At 33.8% G+C, this 9,258-nt stretch overlaps 1 protein-coding gene across 1 annotated transcript in view; it reads left to right on the forward strand.

The window, feature by feature from the left end:
* The first annotated feature begins 983 nt into the window (after positions 1-983).
* LOC111064436 overlaps positions 984-9,258 on the forward strand; it is a 25,555-nt gene continuing 17,280 nt past the window's right edge. The window contains exons 1-2 of the mRNA XM_039433378.1: positions 984-1,090; positions 7,018-7,068. The gene's annotated coding sequence lies outside the window, so the exon portion shown is untranslated. The remainder of the gene's footprint in view (positions 1,091-7,017; positions 7,069-9,258) is intronic.

Below are 9,258 nucleotides of genomic sequence, written 5' to 3' on the forward strand. Positions count from 1 at the left end.
GGCATTGATATGTCCAAAGCTCCGCCAATTTATGTAGATGCATAACAATATGATTATTATCTATAGTTATTATATTACAAATTGCTTTTTCATATAATATACAGTTCAATAATTATTTTCTTAGTCTATATTATGTAAAATTCATCTATAATTTTGCTGTATTGTAAGCTATTGTATATAAGTGTATAAGCCAGTATATATTGCAATCTACATAAATAAATTACTAAATCAATCTCTCTACAACATTCACTCTCTCACCACCTGTTTCTATTCTAGTTAACTAAATATTGTTGGCCGTTCTGGTAAGTAGTGTAGGAGTTTTAGAAGGAGAAAGATAAGATAAGGAAAAGGTGATGGAAGAGGAGGATGTGGAGAAGAAGGAAAAGGTGGAGTGGAAAGAGGGTGAGGTGGTGGAGGAGAGAGAGTAGAAGGAGGACTAGGAGTGGGAGGAGGAGGAGGAGGAGAAGGAGAAAGAGTAGCATTTGACCTGTCACCTCCAAATATTATTTTAAACGTTGGTAGCAGTGTTGTAGAATAGTCGGATCTACTAGAACTGGAGAAGGAGAAAGATAAAAAGAAGTCGGCTCTTCTAGAAGTGCAAGAGGGAGAAAGATAAGAAAGGGGTGGAGGAGAAGGAGGAGGAGGAAGAGCAGGAGGAAAAAGAGTAGATTGGACCAGTGGCCAAAAATAATGTTAGACGTTGGTAGTCGTACTGTATGATCTTCTAAAAGTGCAAGAAGAAGAGATAGAAGAAAGGGGAAGAGGAGGATGATATGAAGAGGAGAGGACAGAAGGAGAGGAGGAGGAGGAGGAGGAGGTAGAAGAGGGGAGGATGTAGGAGAGGGACAGGAGGAGGAGAAAGAGTAGTCTTTGACCGGTAACCAAATAATTTTGGACGTTGGTACTGTATGATCTAGAAGAAGAAAGAGAAGAGGAAGAGGAGGAGGAGGTGGAGTAGCAGGTGGAGGAGTAGAAGGAGGAGGAGGAGAAGAAGAAGGAGGAGGAGGAGAAAGAGCAGCCTTGGACCGGTATGGACTTCAGTAGCTGTGTGTCAGTGAGTCCAATATAACGTCCTTGCCCACGGACACTGGTGAGTACCTGAGAACCATCTTCATTCAAATGATTTGACACTTTTTCGCAATTATTTTGACACTTTTTCAGGTTCCTTGACACTTTTTTCAAGTGTCATGACTTATATTCAACGATCGTGACACTTTTCAAGGTGTCCTGACATATAGTTGGGTGACAGGTGACCCGGAAGTTTTAATTACAGTATTTTGATTTCGGTGATTGTGCATAAATTTCGTGTTTGATCCTAAAATTTTATAGCATTCTCTGTGTAGTAGTATGAGGAAATGTCAGCATTATGTGCATAAAGCATTAATGTGAGGTCTATTTTATAATGGTAGAGGGAAAAAATAGGAGGAAGCCGATTCTCTGCCTTGCCACTGCCTCTGTAGAATTAGCTGATACCGGTATATCTGATGTAATATCAACTGTTCATTCTAGTTAAGAAAATTCATTCATATTTTAATCGTCAATAGAATATATTTTTCAATGGTTGTATGATATATTATCATGATTTAGATTACATATTTTCTTAATTAATTATATTCCCACATTGATAAAACCGACGCAGAGGTGGAAAAGGATAACGCTACCTGCTTTGTCGAATGATAAACAAGTATAGAAGCGCCAATTTGAATCAAATACTGCCATTATAACTGGACCACATTATAGTTCAGAAGCTTTAGTTCGTTAATTGGACAGAGGGTATAATACTGGGATTTTATTCCAATTTACAAATTAGCACTTTGCACTATAAACTGTTCATTTTTTATTCTTTATCGATTCATACAATAAGTACATCATCAAAATGATAGGGAGAGAAATAATAAGGTAACCTTGTGCTATTCCTCTCCCAAATTTAGATAAGGTTACACATAGTCCCAAATAGGTTAAATCTTGTAGTTTTTCACGTCACAAAATTTTTAATCCTTAACTATTTCAGTAAGTTAATTATGTATTAACTCAGAGGTTGTTTGAAACAACATTTTTCCTCTATTTTCTGTTATATATTGTAATGTAATGTATTTTTTGGAAAATAAATTTCAATTTCCACAAAGTAGGTTTGATTTCACTACATTCACATCTTCTTCTCTAAACTATCCTCTAATCTATGAAAAATGCAATTTTCTTGAAAACGAACAAATTAAATTCATCGTTCACTTGCTGGAAGCACCCTACACATCTTTTGCAAAATTTTCTCGACCAAAATATTGAAATTATTTTTATATGATCGGGTAAATCTGTCTTCATCACTGAGCTCCACAGAGCACAAACTACAAATAATGTTGTTCTTTTGTTTAGCTAAACCCCTACAATTATCTGCAACTATAATCTCTAGACTACCTTTCAATCAATGAGGGAAAAAAATGATTATTTCTTGTAAAAGAACGAATTCATTGTCGTATTCTGTTGTATTCCTAGTAGTTGTATGTACAAATTCATTGTCGTATTCCTTTAGCAGCCGTTAGCGGTCTACACATTTTTTGCATCAGCAACCGTTGTTACGGCCGCATTGCATTGTTTGGAATTTATTATGAGAGACGGTCGTGTCGTGTTGCGATGCTGCAGTGTTGCAATTCACGTTCCAAGCGATGAGCAAATGTGTCATCAGGCCGTTCATTCCATCGTTCATTATTCATTCCTGTTATTCATTATTCATTTGACGAAACTGGTCGAATTCAATTAGTTAAGATGTTGTCTAAATGTTGTTAGAAGCGTTGAGTCTGTTTGGATGTTTAAGGATAACATTTAACTTAACAGATGAAAATTACTGAGATATAGAAATTATTCAAATGCTGATGAATTGATAATAATTATTATTAAACGAGAATACAAATTAAATTACTCAATCCACCCCGAAGACTTCTGCTACTGCAAATATTGACAACAGGGTAAACAGGTAGATGGAAATTCGATGAATTTCGGTTGCCTGTCTGCTACCCATCAATATGTGCATGTATGTGGCCTGTGGCAAAACGGTCACTGTGTTGAGTGCTATCACGGCCGAGAAACAGGTTGGTTTACTTATCTACCTATCTATTAATATACAGATAGTTTCAGAAATAGTGTCGAACATTTTAGGGTACTCAAAAATTATTTGTCAGCCCGGAAATGCCAAATATTCAAAAATATAAGTATTCAAAAATTGTGTTTACAATTTTATTTTATTTTTCATTCTTATTTTGCATCAAATATTATGTATCTAAACTAGTTGATGTCAATAAGGCTCTTTATGGATTTATTCTGTGAGCTTTTATAAATAAATAAATAAATAATTTTTGAATAGTAGTGCTCATCGAATTTCTATCTAGCTGTTTACCCTGTTGTCAATATTTGCAGTAGCAGACGTCTTCGGGGTGAATTACAGCATTTAATTGGGATTCTCGTTTAATAATAATTATCAATTCATTAGCATTTGAATAATTGCAATATCTCAGTAATTTCAATCCGTAGAATATTTTGAACTAGAATAATGAACAGTTGATATTACATCAGACATATCGCGGTATCAGCTATCCTCTATTAGTAGAAGGCAGTGGCAAGGCAGATAATCGGAAATGGTATTCTTATATCGTTCCCTACTGTCATTACAATGTGGATTTCACTACACCTATGGAATGGATATTGAGTATCCAATATTTATATTTATAATTTTCCTACAAATTTGATTTTAGAAACTAAAAATCTGGTGTGGCGCACTCACACAACTTTCCTTGCCGTTATGAAAATTGATCACCTGACGCTAGTGTTCCCGCGCATCTCAAGTCTACTATTCAAAGATTTGAGCCAGCTGGTGACAGGACAATAACGCTGGAGACACACATGAGGTCTGCTATCTCTTCATAATGAATGATTTAATAGAATCAACAATAATTTGCAATTGAATAATCACATTTTCTCGAATTTAAAGCTTATTTTCAATTTTAGGTGAAAATGTTACTGAACATTAATTGTAGAGATTTTCATGCTCAATCTACTCCATTCGATTTTTTTCGTTCCAATTGTATCTGAAGCCTGATAATTGGGAATCTATCTTCATTGATGGGGCGAAGCTCCTGAAATTTTTACAGATATGGGACTTGTGGCATTTGATAGAGCTTATCGATGACTATTTTAGGTATGAATTTGATCAATATCGTTGGAGCCGTTTTCGAGAAAATTGCAAAAAACCCTGTTTTTGACAATATTTTCGCCATTTTAGCCGCCATCTTGAATCGCATTTGATCGAAATTGTTCGTGTCGGATCCTTATAGTGTAAGGACCTTGAGTTCCAAATTTCAAGTCACACATACAGATCAATACCCAAAAACCACTTTTTTGGACTCAGGGGACCTTGAAACGTATAGAAATTTAGAAATTGGGGTACCTTAATTTTTTTCGGAAAGCAATACTTTACTTACCTATGGTAATAGGGCAAGGAAAGTAAAATCATTTGTCAGCCCGGAAATGCCAAATCATTTTCGAATAGTAGCGCTCATCGAATTTCTATCTAGCTGTTTACCCTGTTGTCAATATTTGCAGTAGCAGATGACCCGTGCTTCACAAGGGTCTTATTAAAAACTTGACAAACTGAAAACTTGGCGTACTGAAATCTTGAAGAATTTAAAATATGCCTATAACCATCCTCGGTTAATGAGGAATCTAAATGCAGAATTTCAAGTTAATTAGTTGAGTAGTTGAGACGTGATGACGCGTAATTCGTGGATTTCCTATCCCGTACGTGTATAAGCCAATATTCTTTCCTTTATTTTATATTATAGATGTTGTCTAGTCTACATGTTTTCTGAAGAGTCGAGATGTTCAGGAATAACGTAGATTATTATGCAAATTGTAGATTAATTTGCAAATTGGAATATAATCCAGGTAATATTTCATCTGTCCAATTGACGAACTAAAGCTCCTGAGCTATAGTGGGGTCTATGTTATAATGGCAGTATTTGATTCAAATTGGCGCTTCTATACTTGTCTAGCATTCGACAAAGCAGATAGCGTTATCCTTTTCCACCTCTGCATCGTTTTAAACAATGTAGGAATATAATTAATTAACAATATATGTAATCTCAATTATGGAAATATATCATTCAACCATTGAAAAATATATTTTATTGACGATCAAAATATGAATGAATTTTCTTAACTAGAATGAACAGTTGATATTACATCAGACATATCGGTATCAACTATCCTCTATTAGTAGAAGGCAGTGGCAAGGCAGAAAATCGGAAATGGTATTCTTATATCGTTCCCTACTGTCATTACAATGTGGATTTCACTACACCTATGGAATGGATATTGAGTATCCAATATTTATATTTATAATTTTCCTACAAATTTGATTTTAGAAACTCAAAATTCAAGAACATTTGAATAGAAATTGACAAATATTGGATTCTCCAAAAGTTTCTACAATCTGTTAATATGTTGTAAGCCTCAAATTTATTGCATGACATGTCTGATACGTGCTAAAATCCAATTTGGAATTAGCATGTTGGTCATTATGTAAGCAGATACATAAAATTCAGCTGAATAGAGTAGACAGGATACATAAAATCAAACTGGAATACCCACTTTGGGGACAAATTAATTGGAGAAAGCTGTTTCAGAAGGAATTCACAAATTTGAGAGTTTTGAGAACATGGTACTGTATTTTATAGTGAGGTCCACGTTATAATGACAGTATTTCAGTCTAAATATATTTTAGAGCTGTGAATAACAAATAGTGAGTAGGTTTTTGATTTTGTTATTTGATTTTCAAATTTTTTAAATAAGTGCAATATTTCTAAAGTTTTTAATTTATTGTGATTCATTTAGAGTATAAAATCAACCTTCAAAATTCAAATTTTAAATAATCATTTCTGGACCGAAAATCAAGTGACGAAGCAGTGTGTGACTATATATTCACACCTTATCTTTTGGACAACATTAACATTTATCAAAATTTTTGGAGAGAATAGTACAGGCTTAGCCTAGTTTTTCCTCCAATGTCATAATTGTATTATGATTATAGTATTTTATACAATAAATAAATAAAATAAAAAAATTGATCAACATTGGTGTTGTTATCCCAGTCTATCATAAGGCAAAGCAGATAGAGTCATCCTTTTCTACGTCTGCAACGTTGTTAGATCGTGTTTTAACAATGTAGAAATATAATTCAATTAACTAAATATCCAATCCCAATTATGAAAATCTATCATTTAGTAAATTGGAAATATATTTTCTTAACGAATAAAATATAATTGATTTTATTTTAAACAAGGATGAACAGTTAATATTACAACAGATATACCGGTATCAGCTGTCCTCCATAGAAGGCAGTGGCAAGGCAGAGAATCGGCAATGCTCTCCTTCTATCTGTCTCCGCTGACGTGGACCTCACATTAAGTCATTGGTTTTAGAATGATGATGAATATAATTATTGTTATTTTATATGAAATTCGCGAAATTCTTTTTGTATAGAAGCTGCATATACTGTAAATAAATATTTGATACTGTAAATAACGATTTGATTATCGTCATTTGTCAAAGCCACTGATTAATTTGATTAATAAAAACAATTTGAGATACTAGTTTTCGTTGTTACATCGAAATCAATCTCTAGTAAACTGAAAGCTCAAAAATTTAGTAGCAGAATATAATTATAGTGTGGGTGAAGCCCTACGATTGACTAACAGCTGTTGACCAATGAAGGTTAAGCTCGGCTGTCATTGGCCGAGACAAGACACGCCCAAGTATTCCAATGTCAATATCATGTGATCCATTAACCAAATCGAGGAACAGGATACTGTATCAACTTGAAATACTGTATCATGACAAATACAGTATCGACTTTATATACTGTATCATGACAAATACTGTATCAACTCGGAATACTGTACCGACTTGAAATACTGTATCATGTCCCTAATCAATTCTTCAGTGAATATAATATACATTTTTCTGTTACAGGAGGATTGTGTGTTTAATGTATTCCTGACAGTGGATTAATTTCCGTACAAGGTGAGCATAAATAACAATTATTCGATTTCAGTTTTATGTCAATTCCACAAGTGAGAACTAGTTACTATTAATAATGAGAACACAAAGATGTAGTGAAGATGGAAACACTACTGTTGATCTTTTCTATTTTCCTTCCAATTTGCCACAACTTATAGTGGAATAATACTATTAAATTCTTCTCCTATAAAGTTATCTTGAGGGTAGTCACAAATCTCTATACTTCAATCCTCATATCAGAATCATGTTTATTGTAGAATAAGAATTACTTTGACAGTAAAAAGTAAATTTGTATGGCTTTGTTGCGGTGGGGAGTCCCTTGCTGGAAGGTCCCACCTTACCCGAGTGTATCATTTAAGATGTCTTACGACTGTTATACTTTAGCCGTGATCGATAAATAACGTGCCCATCCGATAACAGGGGAGTGACTTGGTCAAAAATGTTTGTAATGAGCGGATATGAACCCGGGATCTCTAGGATGCTAGCACTCTATCCACTAGACCATTGTTTACTTTGACAGATGTAGGCCTACTATTAACCAATTGCTCAATTTTATTTACTAAATTTCATCATCAGTCATATAAATTAATAATGAATCATTCACTTATCATGAGTTGTTAAATTCATTCTCCTTTTGTTAACCGAACGTAGTGAGGTCTATGTTTTCACTCGGATTTTCTTTCGTCTGTCTGTATGTAACGCGATTACGGCCAAACGCGTTGATAGAATTTGATGAGATTTGGCAGGAATATTCCTTTTTCAACTGCGCGTCGATGTATACACAAGGTTTTTTTGAAATTTTGCATTTCAAGGATAATAATGAAAAGAAAAGAATTCCTCCTTACTCTGATATCACTATATATTTCATCTACTCTGAAAATAGGATTAATCAGACTATAGAATTATTCATAATCAATCAGCTGACAAGTGGATTACACAGATGTTCTGGAGAAGCCGTGTCTATTTCTATAAGGTCTATAATTTCAATCAAAGACCTTAAAGAGTTATGCATCTCCAAGGTCTTTGGTTTCAATATTTTGTTTTGCAGTCATGGTATTATTATGCGTGCCCATCTCACATTTGCAATATTCTCACATTTGAAAAACACTAATTTGATAGGTGATTGAAAATAATCAAATGAACTAAATAATGCTGAAGAAATTATAATATTTTTGATTGTAAAAAAAAAATATTCATCAGATGGAAAGATTATCACGGAACTGGATGAATTATATCATAATGGAATACAAATTCAAACGTAAGCTGAATTTGTTAACATTCCAAACAGGTGACATCAGATACTTGTGGATGAGAAAACTGCGTGAGGTCTACTGTTCACAAAATTACTAGTAGTTATTGATGATTTCTCTAATTCAACATTGGTTAACGTTGATAATCGTTGACAATAGTTACGTTTACAAAAGTGAAATAAACGTTTCTCTCGTTAATCTTTCCTCTTATTTCAAAAACATTCGAGATGATTCGAATCAAGATCAACGAATAAATCAATACGTTGCTAAACGTTGACAATAGTTACGTTTACAAACGTTACATTAACGGTTTCTCTCGTTAATCTTCCCTCTTATTTCAAAAACAGTCGAGATGATTCCAATCAAGATAAACTAATAAATCAATAAATAGAAAGCGCTAGAATGGAATACAACATCCTCAAACTCTTCACAAATAAGGAGAGCAAACTTATTTTGCCCAACTGTCACTATCCTATCTCTCTCTATCCTATAGATCTCTTCACAAAAAATGTGAGAGGAGATAAGAAAGGTCTTCGGTGAAGTTGAAAATCGATTTTTCAATGTCCATATTTATAAAACTCAATTCACTTTCAAATATGATTGGATACAATATGATGATCCGAAGGAAAGGATCTCGACGAGAAAGAGACTACCACCACGAAAAGAAAGAGGAGGTCAATACTGAGTGTTATAATGGCAGTGGAGAAAGATAGGAGAGCAGCGTTGCCGATTCTTTGCCTTGCTACTGTCTTCTATTATAGAGAAAAGCTGATACCGGTATATCTGATGTAATATTAACTCTTCATTCTTGTTAAAAATGAGCAATTATATCTTATTTGTCAAAAATAATTTCAATGATTAAAAATGAAATATTTTCATAATTTATTGAGATTGTTGATCGAATCCTGCTATTATAACATGGATTTCTCCATACTTCAGAAGC

This window comes from Nilaparvata lugens, chromosome 7, assembly GCF_014356525.2.
Source record: "Nilaparvata lugens isolate BPH chromosome 7, ASM1435652v1, whole genome shotgun sequence".
NCBI classification, from domain to species: Eukaryota; Metazoa; Arthropoda; class Insecta; order Hemiptera; family Delphacidae; genus Nilaparvata; species Nilaparvata lugens.